The sequence below is a fragment of the Plecotus auritus genome (genome assembly GCF_963455305.1).
Source record: "Plecotus auritus genome assembly, chromosome: 6".
NCBI lineage: Eukaryota > Metazoa > Chordata > Mammalia > Chiroptera > Vespertilionidae > Plecotus > Plecotus auritus.
Genome location: NC_137773.1, coordinates 154,950,099 through 154,975,670, shown reverse-complemented (window position 1 = coordinate 154,975,670; position 25,572 = coordinate 154,950,099). Strand labels below are relative to the sequence as shown.

Sequence of the window (25,572 nt, the reverse complement as noted above, 5' to 3'; positions counted from 1 at the left end):
GTTATACAACTAAGAGTAGATATAACCTTACAGCTCCATTGTCAAGGATACTGATTGCAAGAATAAGGAGTTTGGGTGGTCATTGGGTGCTCATAGATAAATAAGATGATCAGATATATTTGCAATACCTAGTAAGATTGAAAAAAAGGGAAGGTACTGCAAATGGGAGACTAGTTAGGAAACTAGCCCTATTAGCAGCTTTGTTAAGAGGTATTAAGTGCTTATATTAGTACATGACATTGGAGAATGAAAAGGTAAATTTGGTACATATCACAATGTTATGAAGTAAGAGATAGCAACAATGTGGATCTGAAGGTGCAAAAGAGACAAATATTGAAGACTCCAAGATTTCCTTACAACGAGATGCACGTGTAATAGACAGTTTGGGGAAAAGATAATGAGTTCTGTGTTTGATACATTGCTTATAAGGTGCTGATATGGAATATCAGGTGGAGACATTTAGGGAGTGATTGGAGATAGTGAGTAGGTTTCTTTGTCAATGGTAGTTCCATCTGATAGCATAGGGACTCTCCAGAGCATTGTTGAGAAGTCATTTGAGGCAGCATCCAACCAACTGGCAATATCTACTTTGGGTGTAATGTACATGCCAGCGTGGTCTAGTTCTTGGGATCCAAGCCAGAACTAGAGACATCAGGACAGAAGTTAATGGTTGGAGGCATGAAATTTGAATGAGACTACTAAGCCAAAAAAAAAAAAAAAAAAAAGAAAAAGAAAAAAGAAAGGTGTTGGTGGTGATAGAATAAAATAAGAAAGGAATCAGCCAAAGACAGATGTAGCGAAACTTCTACATGTTGATAAGGTGGCAGTGTCAAAATTGATGAATGGGTCTATTGTTGGAAAAAGTTATAGAAACGGGAAGGAGGATTTTAGGAAGGAGATCCTGGTATTAGGGCTACAGAGAAATCAGGGAGTATAAATCTTGGGAATGGAAATTACATTTGGACCATGGAGAGAACAATTTTAGTAATTTAAAAAGGCAGGAGTTAGGTAAAAAGGAATTTGTACTTTTGTAAATACGATATTGAAGGAAAATGTCCTATAAGAAAAATGGGAAGATTTTTGAAAAGTTAAACAACTACCTGTCCAATTCGTTTTTCTAATCACCAACTTACTCCATACACAAGAATAAACTGAAATTTGGTAAAATACTTAAATGTAAGTTGCCAAACCATAAAGGTCCTAGAAGAAAACATAGGCAATAAAATCTCAGACATGTCTCCTGGCAATATTTTTGCCGATATATCCTAGGGCAAGGGAAACAATGGGAAAAGTAAACAAATGGGACTACATTAAACTAAAAAGCTTTTGCACAGCAAAAGAAACCATCAACAAAATGAAAAGGGAACCCATTGTATGGGATAAAGTATTTGCCAATGATACATCTGAGAAGGGGTTAATTTCCAAAATATATAAAGCACTTATACAAGTCAACACCAGGAAGATAAACAATCCAATTAAAAAATGGGCAAAGGACCTGAATAGACACTTCTCCAGAGAGGATATACAGATGGGCAATAGACATATGAAAAAATGCTCAATGTCACTAATCACAGAGATACAAATTAAAACCACAATGAGATATCACCTTACACCTGCCAGAATGGCTACCATCAACAAATCAACAAATAACATGTTGCTAATGAGGATGTGGAAAAAGGGAGCCCTTGTGCATTGTTGGTGGGAATACAGACTGCTACAACCACTGTGGAAACAGTATGGAGGTTCCTAAAAAATTAAAATGGAACTGCCTTTTGACCCAGAGATTCTACTTCTGGGAATATATCCTAAGATTACTGAAACACTAGTTTGAAAGAATATATGCACTCTTATGTACATTCCAGCATTATTTACAATAGCCAAGATCTGGAAACAGCAGTCTCCTTCCATCATGGGAGGCAATGGATTTGTGAAGCAATGTCACCCCAATAAATTCAATAAAAAAAAACAACCTGTTGACACCTTAGTCTTAGACTTCTAGCTGTTGCAGTTGTGAGAAAAGAAATTGCTGTTGTTTGAGACAAAACAAAATAAAACAAAAACAAAAGTTAGACAATTAGTCACGTAATACCAGTCCTTCTCTAGGCTTTGAAAATGTCTATAAAATGTGAAATAAATAAGTGATAATTTAAAAAAATCTCTCATGGATTAGAAACCATATTAGAGGTAGGAAATGAAAAGTATGGTTAAGTTGGCCATATTAAATGGAGTGGTATATAGAAACATTGGGAGCCCTTTGGAAGCCTATAGTAAAACATTCCAGACTTAGGTATAGGAAGCAAAATGCTGGTAAAGCAAATGGTGAGTAAGTGCAGGAACACTGCTGAAGGCTGCATGGCTGTCCAGGGACCTGGCAAAGTGCTCTCATTTTTTGCAGTTGCAAAGTGATCCTTTAAGTAAATGGAGGTATGTTTCACTAAGAATAATGAGTTCTGACTCGCTTATTCTGATATAGGAAATAAATTATAGGATATATTGGAGATATTTTGGAATATACCTAGAGATATTGGGCCACTCTGAGGATCTGGCCCCAAAAAGGCAACAAAAACCATATATATATGATTAAATATATTTTTATTGATTTCAGATAGGAAGGGAGAAGGAGAGAGAAATAGAAACACCAATGATAAGAGAGAATCATTGATCGGCTGCCTCCTGCACACCCCACACTGGGGATTGAGAGCACAACCTGGGCATGTGCCCTGACCAGGGATTGAACTGTGACCTCCTGGTTCATAGGTCGACACTCAACCACTGAGCCACTGGTCGGGCAAAAAAAAAAAAAAGATATTTTAATTATAGAGGCAATTTGGTATAAGAATAGAATGCAATGAAAATGCAACATCTCTGGAGGGGGTACCTTATCCCATTGTTATCAAACTTCATAAATGTGTAGTTCTGGTTAGTGACTCTTAGTAAAGACTTAATGCAACTGTATAAGGCAACAAAAAGGAAAGAGATAATCATGGATCAGGGAAAGTAGACATATTAAGTTAAAATAAGAAATGTTATTTTTGTATGAATGTAGCAAACTTTCTGAATTCTTGGATGTCTTAAGTTGATTATCATATCTGAAAACATGACTTTGTTTCTTCCCTTTTTTTTTTAACTTATTTTACCTTTTATTTTATTTTTATCTTATTATGCTGTCTTGAAGTTTTAGTATAATCTCCAGAAAAAGTGATAGTGGGGTGGGGTGGCTCAGTGGTTCAGTGGCTCCGTGTTTGAGTGTTGACCCACCATCAACCCATGCACCAAGAGGTCCTTTGTTTGATTCCTGGACAGGGCACATGCCTGGGTTGCGGGCTCTTTCCCCAGTGGGGGGTGTGCAGGAGGCAGCCGATTGATGTTTCTCTTATAACTGTTTCTCTTTAATGTTTCTATCTTTCTCACTCTAAAATAAATAAAAATATATTTGAAAAAGTGATAGTGAGCATCTGTGTCTTATTCTTTTTTTAAAAGGGAATGTTTCTGATGTATCACCATTATGTATTCTATTTCTTATAGATTTTTGGAAAGATTCGTTTCGTTCACTTCATCTATTCACTTTAAGGTAGTTTTTTTTTAATAGTTAAAAAATAATTAAAAAATCACGAATGGTGTTGAATATTATAAAAAATGTTTTCTGCATCTTATGAAATGATGTGATAGCTTTGCTACTAAGACGTTGGTTGCATAATATGCAGTATTTTAATAACATAAAACCTTCAGTAAACAAAAAAGATTGTTAGTCTATTCTCCAGGAAATGAGCAGTCATTTTTCTCCTTGACTACTGTAAGCCCATTTTGAATCTTATGGGCTGTGGTACTGATTGCAGCTCTTCTGAAGTCAGGTCAGTAGGAATGAAACAGAGGATCAATAGGGCCAGCTATGAATTTGCAAATGTATTCTAGTTTTTTAATTTTTTCTTTAAGCTCAAACTTGGTTTCTTTTTCTTCATAAACTTGGATAACTACAGGTTTCAGGTATAAAAAATAAAACATTTATAGTTAGATGCAGGTACATTAAGTTGTTAATTAGAATGAGTACAGAAAGATAGAAAATGTGGATTCAAATTTACATGGAGTTCCAAGTAAAGGTATCCCTCATGTTTGAGGGCGGCTACAAGGCACTATAGGTCAATATGTAAAACTTTAAATCGGATTAAATCTGTATTCCATTTTTATTCACTACCATATGTGGAATTTTTTTATAGTGTACACTAGATGTTATTGAGAAAATATTTTAAATTGTAGTTTGTATTAATGGTTTGTAATTACCTCAGTCTAATGATAATCTTTTAACTTCTTGCAAATAATGAAGGTTTAAAAATTATTACTTTAATAAATAATTACCTGACTATTTAGATCACTTTTCTTTTCTGAAATATTACCTGTATATTACTTCCCAAAAAGATGTTCTGGAAAATGCCTGATTTAATTTTAATAGCAATAGCAGCTTTTACATGGTTAATCATTTTCTCCAGCAAAATTGAATTAACTGTTGGAGGGGAATTTGATTAAGATATTTCTTTTTAGTTTTTCCCTCTTTCTTATTACGTTCTGCAGCATAGCCAGAGTAGGGATTAGCTGTCCTTTCTGTAGCTGTGGGTGTGTATCAAGAATTTTCTTTGGGGTGGTGTTATGATTTACTAGTTCTGGTTTATTTTTGGTTGTTGTTTTTGTTTAGTATAGAAATGACCTGTTTATCAAAGTGTATGCTTTGATTTTAACAAAAATATTTTTAAAATGTCTGACCTGAACTTTATCAAAGTTTATGGTTTTATAAAATGCATTATTTGACTTTTCTCTTGTGAAGAATAGCCTGTCACTTAAGTATATTAAATTAAACATTTCTTATGCTAAAGATTTTATTTCAAAAATGATTATATTAAAATTTCTATATAAATTAATAATTAATAATTTTCCTTTTTAAAAATAATGTATCAGTTTTTTATTTTGGTGTAGCATTAATGATAATATTATGTCCTATTCTATCATAACTGTAAAGATTTTAGTAAAATAATAGAATAAAAATACTTGATGAAAATTCCACTGACCCTACTGTGGGAGAGGCAGGAAGGAGGGCAGTAGGGTAGTTATAGAATAAAAGACCTCTTTTTCTTGTGTTCTAGTCTAGCGATTTTCAACCGTGTTCATCTCATGGCACACATAAACTAATAACTAAAATTCTGCAGCATACCAAAAAATACATTTTTGCCGATCTGACTAAAAAAAGGCATACTTTTGATTCATTCATACCAGATGGCTATTGTGTTGGCTGTTGTCATTTTTTTATTAGACAATCTAAGAGAAAGAGGTCAAATCCCTTGTCTGAACAGTTAGGTATTGCATGTTTTAAAAATTCTAGACCTGTGGTCAGCAAACTGCGCCTCGCGAGCCACATGTGGCTCTTTGGCCCCTTGAGTGTGGCTCTTCCACAAAATACCATGGCCTGGGTGAGTCTATTTTGAAGAAGTGGCGTTAGAAGAAGTTTAAGTTTAAAAAATTTGGCTCTCAAAAGAAATTTCAATCGTTGTACTATTGATATTTGGCTCTGTTGACTAATGAGTTTGCCGATCACTGTTCTAGACCATTGTGCCTGCCATGGCACGTGGGTTGAAAATCACTATTCTAGACTACCACAATTTAGAAGATGGAACCTAGCAAGATAACTTTGCCTAGAACTACAAAGCAGGCCCATATGATTTATCCCTTTTTCAGAGTATAATACAGTAGTCAATAATTTGGTGAATGATTTTTTGAGAAAAAGTCTATTCAGTATCATGAAACCTTTAATTATAGATTATTGGATGTTAACAAAGCCCCCTTTTTCCCTTAACTCATAGTAACCTCACAAGATTTGTCTGTTGCAGTTAAGCATCCCTCTATATATAAAAGGCTAATAGCAAAGTGTCCCCTTGGGAGTTTGACTTGGAGACTAGGAGTTCGATCGGTCACTATGACGTGTACTGACCACCAGGGGGCGGCGCAGAACAAAGGAAGGCCTCGGCTGGCAGCTGGCAGCTGGCAACTGGGGAAGGAAGGCCCCGGTTGGCAGCCAGAAGGCCCCGATCGGCCCTGATCATCGGCCAGGCCTAGGGACCCGATCCGTACACGAATTTTGTGCACTGGGCCTCTAGTGTTAATATATGCATATTAGTATTTACTGTTATACCTCCCCAAAATGAAGTACACTTTACTGATCTTTAATCACAGAAGCTGATAAAATGAACCCCCACACATGAGGAACTTTATTTTCCTACATGATCAAATTTTTCTGCAGGATTAAAATGGTACTTTAAGTTCTAAAAATCAGAAGAATTGAGCAGAATTCTAGCTGCTAAAAATGCCAGGTAAACTAGACAATCTTAGTACATGTAAGTTCAGTACATTACTTATAATTGAGTTCAAAATATCCAGCTATTGTGCCTACGACTCATTCATGCAAAGACACCCTGATATTGTTAATTGTGTGGATCTTGGAATGCTGGCACATTAGGAAATGCAGCTCTACTGCTTTGTGAAGAATTTTTGCTCCATAGAGAGGTTTTTGTTTAAGAAGGAAGATTATCCCAGAAGACAACTTTACCAATCTAAAGATCATTGTTTTGGGCATGTGAAAGCCTGAGGCTAAGTTGAACTTAAAATATCATGGCTCTTAGCAAATCCTATCTAATAAAAGAGTAATATGCAAATTAACCATCACTCTGCTACGCCCACAAGCCATGCCCACCAGCCAATCAGGAGAGAGTATGCAAATTAACCCAACCAAGATGGCTGCAGCCACGGAAAGAGCAGGAGGCTTGTGTTTCCCCGGCAATGGAGGAAGCCAAGCTTTCTGCACACCCTGGCAGGCCCAGGCCTCCACTCAAGGCTACAAAGTTTCAATTATAAAAGATAAATAAATCCCAACAAAAATGGCAGCAGCCACGGAGCTGGAGAGAGCAGGAGGCTTGAGTTGCCTCCGCGATGGAGGAAGCCAAGCTTTCCCACAGCCCTGGCCTGCCTTGGCCTCTGCTTAAGGCTACAAAGTTTTAATTATAGAAGATAAATAAATCCCAACAAAAATGGCTGTGTCCACGGAGCAAGCAGGAGGCTTGGCTCCGCTCAAGGTTACAAAGTTTCAATTATAGAAGATAAAGAAATCCCAGATCCCAGGGCCTCCACTTGGGTCGCCGGGGGGCATGGCTGGCCTGAAAACCACCACAGGCCCCTCACCCAGGCTGCCCCACACCCCAAGGGAACCCCCACCCTGATCCGGGACACCCTTCAGGGCAAGCCAGCCAGCCCCAACCCATGCACCAGGCCTCTATCTTATCTAATAAAAGAGTAATATGCAAATTGACCATCACTCCAACACACAAGTTGGCTGCCCCTATGTGGTCAAAGATCCTGCCCCCATATGGACACAAGATGGCCACCACAAGATGGCCAGCGGGGGAGGGCAGTTGGGAGGGACCAGGCCTGCAAGGGAGGGCAGTTGTGGGCGATCAGGCCAGCAGGGGAGGGCAGTTGGGGGGGACCCAGGCCTGCAGGGGAGTGCAGTTGGGGGGGTGGGACCAGGCCTGCTGGGGAGGGCAGTTAAGGGTGACCAGGCCTGCAGGGAAGGGCAGTTAGGGGTGACCAGGCCTGCAGGGAGCACAGTTAGGGGTGACCAGGCCTGCACGGGAGGGCAGTTAGAGGCAATCAGACTGGCAGCGGAGCAGTTAGGCATCAATCAGGCTGGCAGGGGAGTGGTTACGTGGTGATCAGGCTGTCAGGCAGAAGTGGTTAGGGGCAATCAGGAAGGCAGGCAGGTGAGCAGTTGGGAGCCATCAGTCCTGGATTGTGAGAGGGATGTCCGACTGCCCGTTAAACCCTTGAGGTTCCCATATTGGAGAGGGTGCAGGCTGGGCTGAGGGACACCTCCCTCCTCCCCCGCCCTTCGGGCACGAATTTCGTGCACCGGGCCTCTAGTTAATAGAATAATGTTACATGAAGGTTTTTCTAGGTATGAAATCTTGGTTAAATAGAGACTGAGCTATCAAGGGTCAAAATAGAGTAATCATAGTCAAAAGAACATACACCACAGTGGTTTTTATTGTGAATTTAGTTATTTTTTAAATTTTCATACTTGATAATTAAAATGAATTACCAATCACATATACCATGTGAGCTTTGTTTTCTGGTCAAAATTTCTCCTTCATTGTAAGAGGTAGAAATGGTGGCTTAGTCTGAAACTTAATGCCCCATTTGAAACATGTTTTGACTGAGGAACTGAGTTAAGTATAGAAAAGTTCTTTGTAGGGAAAATCTGGAATTGCCTTCAGGAAGTACTTTAATCAGCTCTTTGGAACTCTTTCCAATTGGTTATGTCAACTTTGGGAATGAGGTAGAGAGAAGCCACAGATCTGAATTTTTAGATTTGCTCTCAATTATTCTTAGTATGGTAATTTTATATTTGGAGATTTCCCCTGGGATTTATCTATATTCATTGCACATCTATACACATGAAGCACAGGACATATTTTGGCTTGTCTAGCTAACTTGCACACTGGCTTTAGGAATATTTGAGAAGGAATGCCATTGAAAAAGCCTGATTCTCAACTGTACATATATGTATGTATGGTTTGTCAAGGATAATATTTTGAAAACTATCTAGGAATTATTCATTTAGAAATTTTAATCTTAATGTTTATCATACTGATTGAAATGTAGAGCTTGGCTAAGTATATTTTCAGAGGAAGCTTTCTTATAGTACTGAATAAAATATATAATGTATTTCAGAATGAAAATTAGTGAAAAGAAATCAGTGTCTAAGCTCCATCAATCACAGATTTCAATATCATGAGCCAATTGGTTGATGGTTAAAGGACACAAACTTCACTTTTGATGGTAGGTTTCCAGGTACTCCAGTGAGATGGAGATAAATCACTTTAATTCACCAAGTGATTTTGGCTTATATTACTCATAGGATTACTTGAAGGCATGTGACATTGTGTAAAGGATATAGCTTGTGAAGTGTCACAGACCTGACACTTCAATACCATTGATTGTGTAATATTAAATATGTTTAATTAACAAAGCCTATATTTCTTCATCTGTGCAAGTAATCCTATAAAATAAAAGACTAATATGCAAATTGACCAAACAGTAGAACGACCAGTCGCTATGATGCGCGCTAACCACCAGGGGGCAGACGCTCAACGCAGGAGCTGCCCCCAGCCTGCAGGCCCCAGGCCAGTCAAGGTGGGTGCCAGCGGGGGCCCCCCAATGCCCTGCCGGTCATCCCACAGATCAGCCCTGATTGCTGGCCAGGCCTAGGGGCCCTACCCATGCATGAATTTTGTTCATCGGGTCTCTAGTAATGATAATAATAAGATTTTTTTCATAGAGCTGTTACTGGGAAGTAAATAAAATGATATTTCCTAAAAAACACAAAGACAAGTCTTACTTTTAGGACATCCTCCACCCACCCTCACCACCATCCTAAGTATCATGGGCTGAGAAATTAATATCACCATGCATTGCTCAGAAGGGCAGTTGTAAGTTTAAAAGTACATTTTACATGTTGGTAGTCTTTAGATGAGGCTACTTCTGAATGTCTTCAATGAAATTAAGTGTTATTTCAGTGAGTATTTATGCCATTGTCTAAAAAACAGCCACAGATTAGGTAATGTAATTCTTAGAGCTTTTTTCCCTTCCACAAATACTGCTCTGGGAAATGGCCTGGTATTCACTCAGTTTATGCAGTGAGTGGTTCAGTACAGAGGACTGAGAAGGATGTACTTCTGAGGAGGGTTACCAGCCTTTTTAAAGGCTTCAATAGCCTTCCTGAAATTTGTTCCTATAGGAGTCTGGTAGTTAACCATGCATTTGCTGTCACCTCTCCCTTCTGTTCAATTGGATGAGGGAAATAACTGTAAGATAAACACAAAAGACTTTGAGGATTTTTTTTTTTTAATTTGAGAGAGAAAGAAAGAGAGAGAGAGAGAGAGAGGGAGGGAGAGTTGACTCATTGATTCACTTCCTTATGCATTCATTAGTTAACTGTTGAAGGTGCCCTGGCCAGGTACTAAACCTGAAACCTTGGAGTATCAACACTCCAGCTATTGGCCAGGGCCAAGGATCATTTCTTAAAAGACGAACTTTGGGTGTTATTTATTAATTTTTTTAATGTCCTAAGAATCAGGTGCCTTATTTGGGCTTCTGACCTTAGAGAGTAATTACCAATTGCCTCAGAATTCTTATTGAATTTCTAGTATGCAAAAAAAACAACACAAAAAACATTATTTTTAAAAACCAATAAGATCAGAAGTGTTAGTAATAAAACCAAAAGTTTTGATAATAAAACCAAAAGTTTTGGTATACTATATCACATTTATGATTTTCTTTTCATTTTACCAATTTATAGTTTTTTAACCTCAGAGAGCATTTTTCTTAAGAATCTTTGAATATACTTAGTTTTACACATTTTATTGCAATATGAAACCAAGAGTAATAATTTTTCTTGGAATCTTTAAATAAATTAAAAGTGTTTTTGAAGAATACATTTAAAAAGTTACCATTATGAGTGGCAAAAGAATGACATTAGTAATGTAAATGAATTCACTGCTGTTTTATTGAGTTAGTAGACTAAAAGCACTGACACATGTGTGATCTTCCTGTATTTATTTTGCTGGAGTGTTAGTTTGTTGTTGTTTTTTTAACCCATCCTCCACTCTCCTCCTTTTAGCTTATTATCTGTTACTGTGGGTCCATTTCTCTTTTGTTTATTCTCATTTTACTTTAGATTCCACATATAAGTGAAAGCATGAGGTATTTGTCTTTGTCTGACTTATATCATTTAGCATAATTATGCTCTGTAGGCTCATCTATTCCTCTATCCATGGACACCTAGTTTGCTTCCATATCTTGGCTATTGTAAATAATGCTGCAATGAACACAGGGGTCAGGGGGGCAGATATCTTTTCTAATTAGTGTTTGTTTGTTTGTTTTTCTTCATATAGTTAACCCAAAGTAGAATTGCTGGGTCATTTGGCAGCTCTACTTTTAATTTTTTGAGGAATCCTTTTCTTGTTCTCCATAGTGGCTGTACCAATTTCCAATCTCACCAACAGTGGTTACATTTTCTCCACATTCTCACCAGCACTTATTTGCTGTATTTTTTAAAAAAATGCTAGCCATTCTGACAACTGTGAGGTGATATCTCATTGTGGTTTTGATTTGCATTTTCCTGATGATTAGTGGTGTTGAACATTTTTAAATATGTTTGTTGCCATATGTATGTCCTCTTTGGAGAAATGTCTATTCAGGTCCTTTTCTCATTTTTTAATTGGATAGTTTCTGTTGTTTTTTGTTTTTGTTTTTGTTTTTCTTGGTGTTAATGGAGTGTTAGTACCAAACCTACTAAATATGTAGCATAATGAAAACTTTAGTATTCAGCTGAATTATTTATATATATATAAGTAATTCAGAGTGAGCAATTACATGAATCATACCTTTCTGATTTCATATTCAACAGTATTTCTTTAGGTCTTTGCTGATTTCTGGACTAAATCAGTCTCCTGTTATAAAATCTCATGATTCCCCACTGTCTATATATATATATATATATATATATATATATATATATATATATATATATTTTTATATATATATATATATTTTATTGATTTTTTACAGAGAGGAAGGAAGAGGGATAGTCAGAAACATCGATGAGAGAGAAACACCGATCAGCTGCCTCCTGCACACCTCCTACTGGGGATGTGCCCGCAACCAAGTTACATGCCCTTGACCGGAATCGAACCCGGGACCCTTCAGTCCGCAGGCTGACGCTCTATCCACTGAGCCAAACCGGTTCTGGCCCCACTGTCTATATTTTTAATAGCATTTATCTCTGCTTACAATTATGTATTCGTATGTTTATTGGGTACTACTGTCTGTTTCCCAAATGAAATGTAAGTTCTAGGCTGAGACAATTTCAATGTCTATAAACAGCCCTGACAATGGAAGAGAAATATTAAATGACTGACTGAAGTACATAACTAGTGATTAATTCTAAAGTGAGGTAAGTACATATGGAGTCACAGTGGTGGCATTTTAAGCATTGTTACTTGGCAGTATTTTAGTTATTGTAGCATTGGCTTGATCAATCTCTAATTTTATTTTTTCTATTAATACTAAATATAAGTAATATTTTGAGTTTTGAATTCCCCAGTTCAGATTAAGAGCTTCCAGAAATTGATTGTACTTGAATGAGCTTTAGAATGAAAACTTTCCCCTTTCCTTCCATGTGCAGAATATTTGAAGTTTACAGTTCAAAAAAGAAATAGTTGGTTACATATTTCTTGATGTTTACTATATGGAGAGTGTTCATTTATGCTAGTTGCCTGAAGCATAAAGATTTTGAAACACTAACAAAACTTACAAAGTCAAAAAATCATAGTTGTAATGGGTTTCTGAGCTCTTATAAAAGTTAAAGAGAGCCAAAACCGGTTTGGCTCAGTGGATAGAGCGTCGGCCTGTGGACTGGAGGGTCCCAGGTTCGATTCCGGTCAAGGGCACATAACTTGGTTGCGGGCACATCTTCAGTAGGGGGTGTGCAAGAGGCAGCTGATCGATGTTTCTCTCTCATCGATGTTTCTAACTCTCTATCCCTCTTCCTTCCTCTCTGTAAAAAATCAATAAAATATATTTTTAAAAAAAAGTTAAAGAGAAATCAAGAAGATTAATATAAATAATTGGAATTATGTTTTTGTGGTGTTTTTTTTTTTGGTATTTAGACATTAATTTACTGCATGCTTTGTTGGCATATTGAAATGTTCTTATGAAAACCTTAAGATTTTAGTATTTTCTTTGGTTTATTTGGTTTATTTCTTTTTTTACATTTAAAAATTAGTCCTTTCAATAAGGTTTGGTTTCCACCTATCCTGATTCTTCCTAGGAGTACACAACTTCAAAAGTAAAGAGGCACAGTCAGCAGAAAAAAGAGGTGGTCTGAGCATTTATGCATTAAATATGCATGTTAATTAAGAAAGAAATTAGAAAAATATGAAAACAGATGTTACATAAATTATTGCAGTCCCTGGGCAGCAGTAACTTACACACTGACAATAATTTTTATATATGCATATGTATGTCTATTTCTAGATTTCTCAGTATTTATGCAATTCTGTAGAGAATAACTAGAAAAAGAACTGGTATATCCTTTCAGTGAGATTGTGGTAAACATTCCTTCTGCATGTGGATTGCTGAGGAAGACTACTGTACAGATAGTCTTCGTGTCTCCTGATTCTCCTGTAGTCTTTTTCCTCCCTTCCGGTTTCTGTGATGGTATGTCAATGAGATCTTTTATTGGATATGTCCTATCAGAACAAGAAAATAAATTATAATCCTAACAGTGTAAGAAATGTAAAATTGACCTGGGTATAAAGTGTGTATTTAGAAACAAAACAAATTACAACTACTCAGGACACTGATTGTAGTGTCAATTTTTCTTTTGGCTACTGTCACACTTTCTGAAGAAATAGCCATTGTTCTCTGAATAGTATTGACACATTAGTATGACAGTATAAATTGTGTTTCATAAGTACACATTCATCAAATGCACATGTGTTGGAATATTTAAAAGATATTTGAAAGTCTTTCACTTTTAAAGAGTAATCCATAGAATAAAAATGGTCTGTATTTTTACAAGAGAAAGATGAGAAATAAAGTTGCTAAACCACATTATTTTAGTGGTTTAGCAACTTTATTTCTACCATCCAGAAAAACCAAGCAAATATGTTGCTGTCCAAGGAGCTGCTGACAACATGTAGATATTTTCCATCCTACCTAATAAAAGAGTAATAAGCAAATTGACCATCATTCCAACACACAAGATGGCTGCCCCCATGTGGACACAAGATGGTTGTCACAAGATGGCCAGCAGGGGAGGGCAGTTGGGAGGGACCAGGCCTGCAAGGGAGGGCAGTTGGGGAAAATCAAGCCTGCAGGGGAGGGCAGTTAGGAGTGACCAGGCAGAGAAGGGAAGTTGGGGGCGACTGGGCCTGCAGGGAAGGGCAGTCCCGGGGGACCCAGGTTTGCAGGGGAGAGCAGTTGGGGGGGGACCAGGCCTGCAGGGGAGGGCAGTTAGGGGTGACCAGGCCTTCAGGGGAGGGCAGTTAGGGGTGACCAGGCCTGCAGGGGAGGGCGGTTAGGGGCAATTAGGCTGGCAGGGAAGTGGTTAGGGGGTGATCAGGCTGGCAGGCAGAAGTGGTTAGGGGCAATCAGGAAGGCAGGCAGGTGAGTACCGGTAGTTGGGAGCCAGCAGTCCTGGATTGTGAGAGGGATGTCCTACTGCCCATTTAAGATCGGGCCTAAACGGCAATCGGACATCCCTCGAGGGGTCCCAGATTGGAGAGGGTGCAGGCTGGGCTGAGGAACACACACCCCCGTGCACGAATTTCGTGCACCCTCAGGCCCGACTGAGGGACCCCACCTGCTGGAGGGACCCTGCTCATTCTACAGACACCCTTTGAGCCACTGCGCCACCCCAGATGCAGCCAGCCAGGGACGGACCACAGGAGTTTGGCTCCAGGGCGTGTCTGGCCCATTTAGCCCAGTTCCGCCCCGCCAGCAACCTTCTAATTAATTTCCTTTCAATGTGCATGAATCCATGCACTGGGTCACTAGTATATTATATAATTTAGAAACGTGCTATTTATAACTTTTTCAGATGAGATTGAAAGTTAAAACAAGGAAATGCTGCATTAGAATGTGGTAAAACATTCTCTTAACAATCAAAACATGAATTACATTTAATACAAGAGCATAAAACATTGTTTGGAAATCTGTTTAGAGATCAATCCTACATATATTTATCTTCTTCAGAAATCCTGTTTTGTTTTTTGGTTTTAGTAGTATATGAGACTAAAATGTAGTTAAGGAATTAATTTTTCTGAATCTTAGTAGATTTCAGTTACTTCTGTTATCTTAATATTTTCAGTTTTATGTTATTGATTTATGTTTTACATTATATTGCCTAATTACTGTTATCCCTTTGTATATATGCTGAGCTACTGATAAGCTCTAAAAGATTTTTGGTAGTAAAATAAATAATATAGAATGAAATCTAGAGGAGAGTGATAATAATATGTTTAGTAAATTATTATTAAGAAGTTCTTTACTTATATTGGATAGCTATTTAAGAAATTCAATTGTCATTCTTACTGATTTTATATAGAGAGATATTTGTGTCAGATAATGATTTGTGAAAGTATATTATTAAAGAAAAGATATTTCGGCAAAAAGACTATGGAATTAATTTTTAATTCACAAATAATATTGCCACACTAATATGTCTGTATTTTAATTTTATATCTTATTAATGCTTTGGAATCCACTTTCAATGGAATTTTTTTCATATTTGTTTTCAAATGTCAGATTTCCATTTTTTATTTTATGTGATATTTTGCTTGATATTATTTTATTATGTATTAATAGAGTAGTGTGTTTGTTAGTTGAACATTTTTATGTCATTGCAATGAAATGAAGTTGTATGATTTGTTTCATAGTGAGGTATTTTGCATTTTTTAAATATTATAATACCTTTTATTTTAGGTATTATAAAATGATTCCCTTCCTTCCAGGAGTTAAAATAGAAAATGGAAAGAGTGATTAGTGACTAGACTAACACTTGTCCCCTAAAAACCTAAAATATTATGACATAGATTTTTTTCAGCCTGCCTTTTGCATTTTTGCTCTGGTTTAGGGTTCCTTCTGGAATAGGAATATTTGAAGGAATATTTGAACAAATATTTTATTTGTTTATTTTCTAGGTATTTGCTGTTTCTCCAGCAGCTTAGTTGAAGAAGAACTCTGCTGATCTTTATTTCCTGATTCTTTTTTACTTCCAATTTTCAACTAAGACTTGTATTTGGAGAACTTTGTTTTACTGAGCCTGAGGAATTCTTTGACACATAACAAGAGCATGCATTTTCAAGTGTCAGTTAGGTTTGTGGATCAATAAAGTTCTTATAAAAGGTAAGCATATATTTACTCAAAGTGTACCTTTAAAAATATAATATTATTAATACCTGCCTTACTTTGTTCAGGCTTTATAACAAAAATACCATAGACTGGGTGACTTGTAAACAACAGAAATTTATTTTTCACTGTTCTGAAGGCTAGGAAGTCCAAGATCAAGGTACCATCAGATTCTGTTTTGGTGAGGACTTACTTCCTGGTTCATAGACAACTATTTTCTTACTGTGTCCTCACATGGTGGAAGGAAGGAGAGAGCTCTCTGGGGTCTTTTCTTACAAGGGCATTAAAATCATTCGTGAGGGCTGCACCCTCATGACTTAATTACCCCCCAAAAGCATTACTCCTAACACATTGCATTGGGAAGGCAGATTTCAACATCTGAGTTTTGGGGGGCATAAACTTTCATTTCAACAATATCCTTGCTATAATGATGTGTTCATAGATTCCTGTACAAAAAAATATGTGTATGTATGTATTTGTGGGTATGCATACGTGTGTGTTGATACACTTCTATTGGTTTTTGATTGTAGGTTCCTTTAAGGAATAATGTTGCCCTCATACATAGTTACTTAGAGTTACCTGACTTGTTTCTCTCCACCTCATATCTATCTGTTCACCAGCTTCCAGTCTTTTCCTTTTCCTCATTGTTTTCTTTCTCCTTTATCTGAGCCTTCAAGGGGGGCTTTAAAATGTATTTCAATCAGCAGACTTAGCACTTTCCTTAGGAAATGCTTTTTGTATCCATCTCTTTACTTTTTCTTTCTTCCCTCCTTCCAACATTCATTAAATTTGTTAGAGAAGCAAGATTAGAATGATTGAACTTAGAGTTAAAGGTATCTTAGTTAGCACTTAGTCCCTCCCACTTTTATTTTTTTTTACCACAATCCATAGTAAGAAATGAAATTTACATTTTAAGCCATTTCCCACAGGTATAAATGTACAAATGAAACTGAAACAAAAGTTCAGAGTGTTTAGCCTGACTACCTGGCTGGGCTCTTTTCAATTATATTTTTGTATGTTTTATTTAATACATGCCGGTGCTTATAACTAAATTTATTTCCCTATCCAATAACAGATCACGTTTACAATTTCAAATACCATGCCTTAGATCATTTGTATATTTGTTCATGACTGACATGTTAGAAAGGTAAATTGGTATCAGGCAATTTGATGTCTGTCTTAGTCAGGTTGCTTTTATCCTGTCTCCTCTGTGCATCTCATCTTTCTCCATTCAGTACAAGCTATCAAATGATTTGGTGAAAGAACTGAGTAACTGCTGGGAAACTCCTAGATTCTTCTATAGTAAGAATAGATACAAATATTACTCAAAATTTGAACTGGGGACAATCTTTGATAGAATCATCCTTATACAAGGTGTGTATTTCTTTATTCTCTTCCTGTTTGTCCCACCTACATAAATTATATATGCTAATGTCCTTAAGTCATTCTTGGTTTAAAAAACATTTTTATCTTTTTCAGTCCTCTATATCAGCTTAGAATAACCCAGATACTTTCCCAAAGTGGTCTCTTCTAGTACCCATTCCCATTTTATGTAGCTTTTCTATCCTTTTAAAAGGTTACAAGCATTTTTCTGATTAAAGAAGTAATATGTTGTCTTAGGAAGTTTGGTGTATATAGAAAAGTAAAAAGAAAATTAAAAATTATTCCTAATCCAACTATAGCAAAAGCATTTCTGAGAGGGAAGTTCATAGTGATAAACTCCTACTTTTTTTTTTTTAAAGAGCTCAAATAAACAATTGAATTTTATGCCTTAAGGAACTAGAAATAAAAAGAACAAACTAAGCACAAGGTTTATAGAAGAAAGGAAATAAAGAGCAAGAAATAAATGAAATGGAGACTAGAATGACAAGAAAAACTATCAATGAAACAGCCGTTTACTTTAAAAAGATAAGCAAAATAGACAAACCTTTAGCTAGGTGTACTAAGAAAAGAGACAGGACTCAAAATCAGGAATGAAAGAGGAGATATTGGAACTAATGCCACAGAAATACAAAGAATCATAAGCAAATACTATGAACAATTATATACCAACAAATTGGACAACTTAGACGAAATGGATACATTTCTAGAAACACACAACCTACCAAAACTGAATCATGAAGAAATAGATAATCTGAACAGATCAATTACTATGAGGACATTGCCTCAATAATTAAAAATCTCCCAACAGCCCAGCAGGCATGGCTCAGTGGTTGAGTATCGACTTATGAACCAGGAGGTCACAGTTCGATTCCTGGTCAGGGCACATACCTGGGTTGCAGGCTCAATGCCCAGTGTGGGGTATGCAGGAGGCAGCCGAACAATGGTTCGCTCTCATCATTGATGTTTCTGTCTCTCCCTCTCCCTTTCTCTCTGAAATCAATAAAATATATTTAAAAACAAAAACAAAAACAAACAGCCCTAGCTGGTTTGGCTCAGTGGATAGCGCGTCAGCCTGCTGACTGAAGGGTCCAAGGTTCGATTCCCGTCAAGGGCACATGCCCAGGTTGCAGGCTCGATCCCCAGTAGGGGGCGTGCAGGAGGCAGCCTATCAATGATTCTCTCTCATCATTGATGTTTCTATCTCTCTCTCCCTCTCCCTTCCTCTCTGAAATCAATAAAAATATATTTTAAAATAAAAAAAAAACACAAAACACACACACACACACACACACAAAAAAACAAAACACCACCTTCCAACAAAGAAAGGTACAGCATCACATGGCTTCATTGGTGAATTCTACCAAATATTTAAAGGAGAATTAATGCCAATTCTTCTCAAACTTGTCCAAAATATAGACACTAATATTGATGTCTATCCCCGAACCTACAATTCCATCCTAATAGTTTTTTTCAAGGCAAATTATTATCACTGTGCGGTTTTATGCTAGTGGTATAATTTGAGTAACACAGGATGGTTCTTCTTAAATATGTTTCATTGAATTGAAATATATATATATATATATATATATATATATATATTAAATATTTTTATTGATTTCAGAGAGGAAGGGAGAGAGAGAGAGAGAGATAGAAACATCATTGAAGAGAGAGTCTTTGATTGGCTGCCCCCTACTGGGGATTGAGCCTGCAACCCAGCCATGTGCCCTTACCGGAACTGAACCCAGGACTACTTCAGTTGGCAGGCTGATGCTCTATCTCCTGAGCCAGACTGGCTAGGGCTGAATTGAAATATTTTAATTGGAAAGATATTTGGGAATGTAGGGAGAAGTTCGTAAAAGGGTAATTGTTTTTCAGTTGACTCTAACATGTCATCAGCTTCAAGAGTAGATGCAATGTAAATGCATCTAATGTTATCAACAAATAAGTATTAACTATTCACTCTGTTGTAGATACTCAGTTAACACTTAAATAAATGTCATTTTTAAATGTTTTCTTTTAAAAAATGGATCATGTCAAGAAAATCAATTTTTTGGGAAGTTTATTGTGAAATGTTTTAGGTTTTTAATATACACGAACTAGACATAACTTTTACTTTTTGATAATGAAGTAACAGCCAACTCGAAATAAAAGTGAAATGTGGAAAATACAGAATATGTTCCACTTTCCCTTTTTTTTACTCACTTTTAAAAAGATAATGAGCAGTGAAATTGACCTCTTGTTCCTGTAGTTCTGCTAGTCTTTTTGTGGTACCTAGTAGACCTGAAAGAAGCATCATGAATTGGAAGGAAGAGTTATATGAACATGTAATCAGACAAATAGAAAATGGAAACTTTATAATTGAGAACTGACTGTTTTTATTTTACATAGAAATTTGAATTTTTATTTTTGATTATTCCCATTTAGGAATACTTACTTTATAGTTTATGAACAGCTGACCACTTAAAGGGGATTTAAAAAATGTTTATTTGTAATGATTTAACCATTATGATATTAATGTTTTATTGAGACAGAATGAGGTTTCAGTTATTAAAAATATGTACTCAGTGTTTTAGAGTGAAAAATAATTTTGCCTCAACTTACAAGTTACTTAATTTCTTCAGAATGTAGTGAATATTGGCTGAAGATGTTTTGAAAGCCTTAATTACTTGGAATATATTTGAAACCCCTCTTCTTATGTACTTCTGTGCAAAATGTTACATATTTTTGGATCATATATAGTATAGGCTTAAAGTTTTGAGTTTTCTATTTTCAGTCTTATAAATATATTGGAGCTAAATAATTTTATCCACATAATTGTCATTCAGCTATAGCTGTCTGGAATAAAATATCTTGGAATAAGTAGCCATTTTCCATGTGAAAGAACCACTTGAAAATTGTTTTTCATCTGATAGCATGTATTTTAATTTTTATAAATATTACAGAGGAATTGAAGTATTTATGTAGATAAGGATGGTTATCAGTTCAAGTTCAGTAGTATGTTGTTTGACTTTATTAGGCTGTAGATATTTTATAATTTTTAAAAGATATGTTTATTATTTTATAAAATACACATGCTTTCATTAATTATACTTTGTGTTGATCTAATTTTCTATTGAAGTCACCGATTAAAAGGGAATTGTGTACCAGTGGGGTTCTAAACCTTGACATTATTTTAATCTGATAACAAATGGGTTTAAGTTCATGTTCTTTCAGTTGTTGGCAACAAATCTAAACCTGTATTTTTTGGATTTATGAGGATAAGTCCTGCTTTGGCAATCTTATAGATCCTCAAGAGAATAGTTAAACAGTGATTAATCATTGTTTCTTCACTGAGTGTGCAGAAAAGAATGGAAAAGCTGCATTTCACACTTCTGAAGCAATTAATCCCCATGATCTTAGCCAGGTTTGTCTTGTAGATAAGTCGGGATACAAAACGGTACCTAATTTATCAATGTATGCATGCCATAAAGTATAAAACACACAATTTATTTCATATCATTTATAGTCAAATGTAAAAAAAGAGTGACTTTGCCATATCCAAGAGTGTTTCCTACATTACCTTCATATAAACTAAGTACCAGAGATTACAATGGGATTCCTGTTTATTGTGCACATCTGGTGCAGTCACTATGCATTTTCTCATTCACTTGCTGGCATTTTTAGTGATTGTGGCATAAATCACCTTGCTAATCAGAAACATAAGTGACGGGAAGTCATCTCCTCTTTTTGAACAATGGGAAAAAACATATGGCTTCTTAGACAGGACTTGGCTGTTATAGTATTTATGTGGTATTATATTCTGTATTTAGAATTTCATATTAATTGCAGTGGTTTGATTGAAGGCATTGAACACCCAGGATTTGTGGTCAACGTATTCGTTTTGTAGCATTTTCATAACAAATAAACAAAAAGGTAAAATTACATGCCTTGTAATAAAATTTTTAAAAATAAAAACTACTTTGGAAAGAGTTTTTAGATTAAGATGAATTGAAGAAAATATATAATTTTAAATTGTGTGGATGTTTCTATAGATGCATAAATATAGTAATTACAAGTTACAAGGTTTTAAATTATATCTATTTCAAAACATTGCATGGGTAGAGTAAAAATTACTGTCTTTTAGATGCTAAAATTGAATTGACAGTAGTGTGCTTTTCTATACGTAGTTTATCTGAACATGAGTTGCATTTTTTTGATGAATTTTTATTAGTTGGAATCACTTCGGCATATACTACAACTGAAAGTAAAAGATGAAGTAATGCTTCGTAAAACATAATATATCAGTGCAAACTTTAAAGACTACTTCCAGTGAATTTGTTGCTGTTTGTTATAGAATGCTTGCTGTAGGTTTGAAGGTCTTTTTCTTCGTCCTCAATAGTCACTTAATTCTCAAAAGGTGGTAAACATAATGGCCTTTCATCCTTATATGACTTTGTAATACTTACCTTCCTATACCTTATCACTTTCCATTTTCTTACTATTGGGTGGCAAGAAAATATTTATTTTGAATGTTTAAATTTCAAATGGAAATTTATTTGTTCAGAGAACTTTATGTCTTTTACAGCTTGTTTTCTATATTACATGTGACTATAAATTAGGTGAATTTTTAAACAAATATATCAGAGCCTATTTATTCAACTGTGTGTTATTCCCTTTGAAGTCGTCCCCTTGGGAAGATGTATACATAATCCATTAATCAAACTATTTTAGGAATGCCTCTTTTTTATTTTTCTTCAGTGGAATTGATATATAGCTGCCCAAAATGGGTACTTTGAAGGGAGATAAGATTCATTATGTGTATATATGTGCTGGTATTTTTGTTTTAAAAAATCAATCATAATAGCTTGTATTGCAGCCTGTATATATCTTGTAGATAATTGGACACTCTGAATAGAAATAGAGATTTGAAAAATTGCTTGAATTTTAAATAAATGGTCATATTTATCCATTTTGTTTTATAAATCTTTTATAATATTGTCTCAAGGACCATTTGCAGTAGGAGTTCACAAATTGAATAAATGCAGCATAAGGAGGAGGTGTTTTATATATTTTTTCTGTTGTTGCTGCTTGTTTAAAAATGCCACTATCCAGATTCTCTAAGGTATAGTGTGCTATTTTTAAAAATATATTTATAACTGAATTGAGACTTTCTAAATTAAAATAATTTAGAAAATTACCTAAAGTTTATTAAAATTACCTAAAGTACTTAAAATTACCTAAAGTTTACACCATACTGCCTTAGTACTTGTTCATCTTTATTTCCTTGATGCTTTTAAAGCCTCTTTGCCCCTCCCCTTCTTTTTTGTTTTTTAAAGTATTTAAAAAACATGGGATGTATATGTTGTAAAGATCAATTTTAAAGCCATCCACTTTTAAATAGATGTATCTATACTGGAGGCCCATTGCATGAAATTCGTGCATGGGTAGGGTCCCTAGGCCTGGCTGGCAATCAGGGCCTGCTGGGGCCTTCCTTCGTTCCACGCCGCCCCCTGGTGGTCAGTGCGTGTCATAGTGAGCGGTTGAACTCCTGGTCAGTCGAACTCCTGAGGGGACAATTTGCATATTAGCCTTTTATTATATACTAGAGGCCCGTTGCACAAAGATTTGTGCAATAGGCCTTTCTTCCCCTGGCTGCTGGCAGGCACCCGGGACCCAGGCCTTTGCTCTGGCCGCCCCCTTCCATCTTCGCTCCATCCAGAGCCTTCAGTCTTCACTCTGGCTGGAGCCTTCAGGCTTTGCTCCAGCCAGAGTGCCGCTCCTATAGCTCCCTCTGCCCCATGCCCTCCCCCTCATAGTAGGCATCCCACACCACCCGGCTGCTCCGCACCTGCATGCATGCTGCCCAGAGGCCCGGAGTGGCTTGGGGGTGGGGCCACCACCATCTTTGTTGGGTTAATTTGCATACTCCTGATTGGCTGGTGGGTGTTGCAAAGTGATGGTCAATTTGCATGTTTCTCTTTCATTAGTGTAGAAGATTTCCCTTTTTTCCTCTAAAATATGAAAATTCTAGGAGAATATGTTGTTAAAATCCAAGAAATACATAATTTATTAGATGGGTAAAAGTATCAAAATGAATGAAGAAAAATAGAGTTCTATTTTTAGTGACTGAACACTTTGTTAATAATGGATTTTTAAAAAAGATTTTCTAATGATTTTTAGAGTGAGAGGAAGGGAGAAGGAGAGAGAGAAACATTGATGTAAAACATAGATCGGCTGCCTCCTACATGCTCCTTACCAGGGACTAAGCTACAACCCGGGCATGTGCTCTGACTTGGAATTGAAACTTTTGGTGCATGGGATAAGCCCAAGCAATGACCCACACTGGCTATGGCAATAATAGATTTTTGAGGAAAAATTTCTTTCATAAAGTGCTTGATGTGAAAAATACATTAACCTAAAGTATTTGTTTATTTATCATTTTTATAAAGCCAGGAATTTAATTTTTAAGTGTATGTCAATTTTTGAATGGAATTGAACTACCAGTAATGTTGATGTTCATTGCATACTTGTTTAACATTTTTTTTTACTTTCAGAGAATTTGCATTGTTGTTGTTTTTTTACTTGAAAAAAAAATTTTTTAATGAATCTTTATTGTTCAGATTATTACAATTGTTCCTCTTTTTTCCCCCCTTAGCTCCCCTCCACCCAGTTCCCACCCTACCCTCTGCCCTTACCCCCACCCACTGTCCTCATCCATAGGTGTACGATTTTTGTCCAGTCTCTTCCCGCACCCCCCACACCCCTTTCTCCCCGAGAATTGTCAGTCCACTCCCTTTCTATGCCCCTGATTCTATTATATTCACCAGTTTATTCTGTTTATAGATTTTTTATTCACTTGGTTTGTATTTATTTTTTAATTCATTTTTTATTTTTAAAATAAATCTTTATTCAGATTATTACAATTGTTTCTCCTTTTCCCCCCAATAGCTCCCCTCCACCTGGTTCCCACCCCACCTTCTGCCCTTACCTCCCCCCCACTGTCCTCATTCATGGATGTATGATTTTTGTCCAGTCTCTTCCTGAACTCCCCCATACCCCCTTCCCACTGAGAATTATCAGTCCACTCCCTTTCTATGCCCCTGATTCTATTGTATTCACCAGATTATTCTGTTCCTCAGGTTTTTAATTCACTTGATTTTTAGGTTCACTTGTTGATAGATATGTATTTGTTGTTCATAATTTTTATCTTTACTTTTTTCTTCTTCCTCTTCTTTAAGAATACCTTTCAGCATTTTGTATAATACTGTTTTGGTGGTGATGAACTCCTTTAGCTTTTTCTTATCTGTGAAGCTCTTTATCTGACCTTCAATTCTGAATGATAGCTTTGCTGAGTAGAGTAAACTTGGTTGTAGGTTCTTGCTATTCATCACTTTGAATATTTCTTGCCACTCCAGTCTGGCCTGCATAGTTTCTGTTGAGAAATCAGCTGACAATCGTATGGGTGCTCCCTTATCGGTAACTGTTTTTTTTCTTGCTGCTTTTAATATTCTCTCTTTGTCTTTTGCTCTTGGCATTTTAATTATGATGTGTCTTGGTGTGGTCCTCCTTGGATTCCTTTTGTTTGGGGTTCTGTGCACTTTCTGGACTTGTAAGTCTATTTCTTTCACCAGGTGGGGGAAGTTTTCGGTCATTATTTCTTCAAATAGGTTTTCAGTGTCTTGCTCTCTCTCTTCTTCTGGCACCCTCATAATTCGGATGTTGGTACGCTTTAAGTTGTCCCAGAGGCTTCTTACACTATCTTCAACTTTTTGGATTCTTTTTTCTTTTTTCTTTTCTGGTTGAGTGTTTTTTGCTTCTTTATATTTCAAATCTTTGACTTGATTCTTGCGATCCTCTAGTCTGTTTTTAGGTCTCTGTATAATATTTTTTATTTCAGTCAGTGTATACTTAATTTCTAGTTGATCCTTTTTCATATCCTCGAGGGTCTCGCTAAATTATTCGGCCTTTTCTAGAAAATTCTTGAAAAACCTTATAACTGTGGTTTTGAACTCTATATCCAGTGGTTTGCTTTCTTCCATTTCTTTCATTTGTGACCTTCCTCTTTGTCTCCACATTTTAGCTGCTTCCCTGAGTTGATAGAGTGGCTTTGTGTGTGAGGTATCCTATAGGGCCCAGTGGCTTAGCCTCCCCAGTTACCTGAGGTGGACACTCTTGGTGCACCCCTTTGTGGTCTGTGTGCAC

The 25,572-nt window shown here is 36.3% G+C and overlaps 1 protein-coding gene across 3 annotated transcripts in view; it reads left to right on the top strand.

Annotated features, from left to right (window-relative positions):
- The window catches only part of TBC1D5 (TBC1 domain family member 5), a 481,832-nt gene that overhangs the window by 105,051 nt on the left and 351,209 nt on the right, over positions 1-25,572 (top strand). For 2 of the 3 annotated variants that reach the window (XM_080675845.1, XM_080675847.1), the window contains exon 3: positions 15,801-16,005. The exons of the other annotated variant lie outside the window; for it this stretch is intronic. The gene's annotated coding sequence lies outside the window, so the exon portion shown is untranslated. The remainder of the gene's footprint in view (positions 1-15,800; positions 16,006-25,572) is intronic. 3 annotated transcript variants of the gene reach the window in all.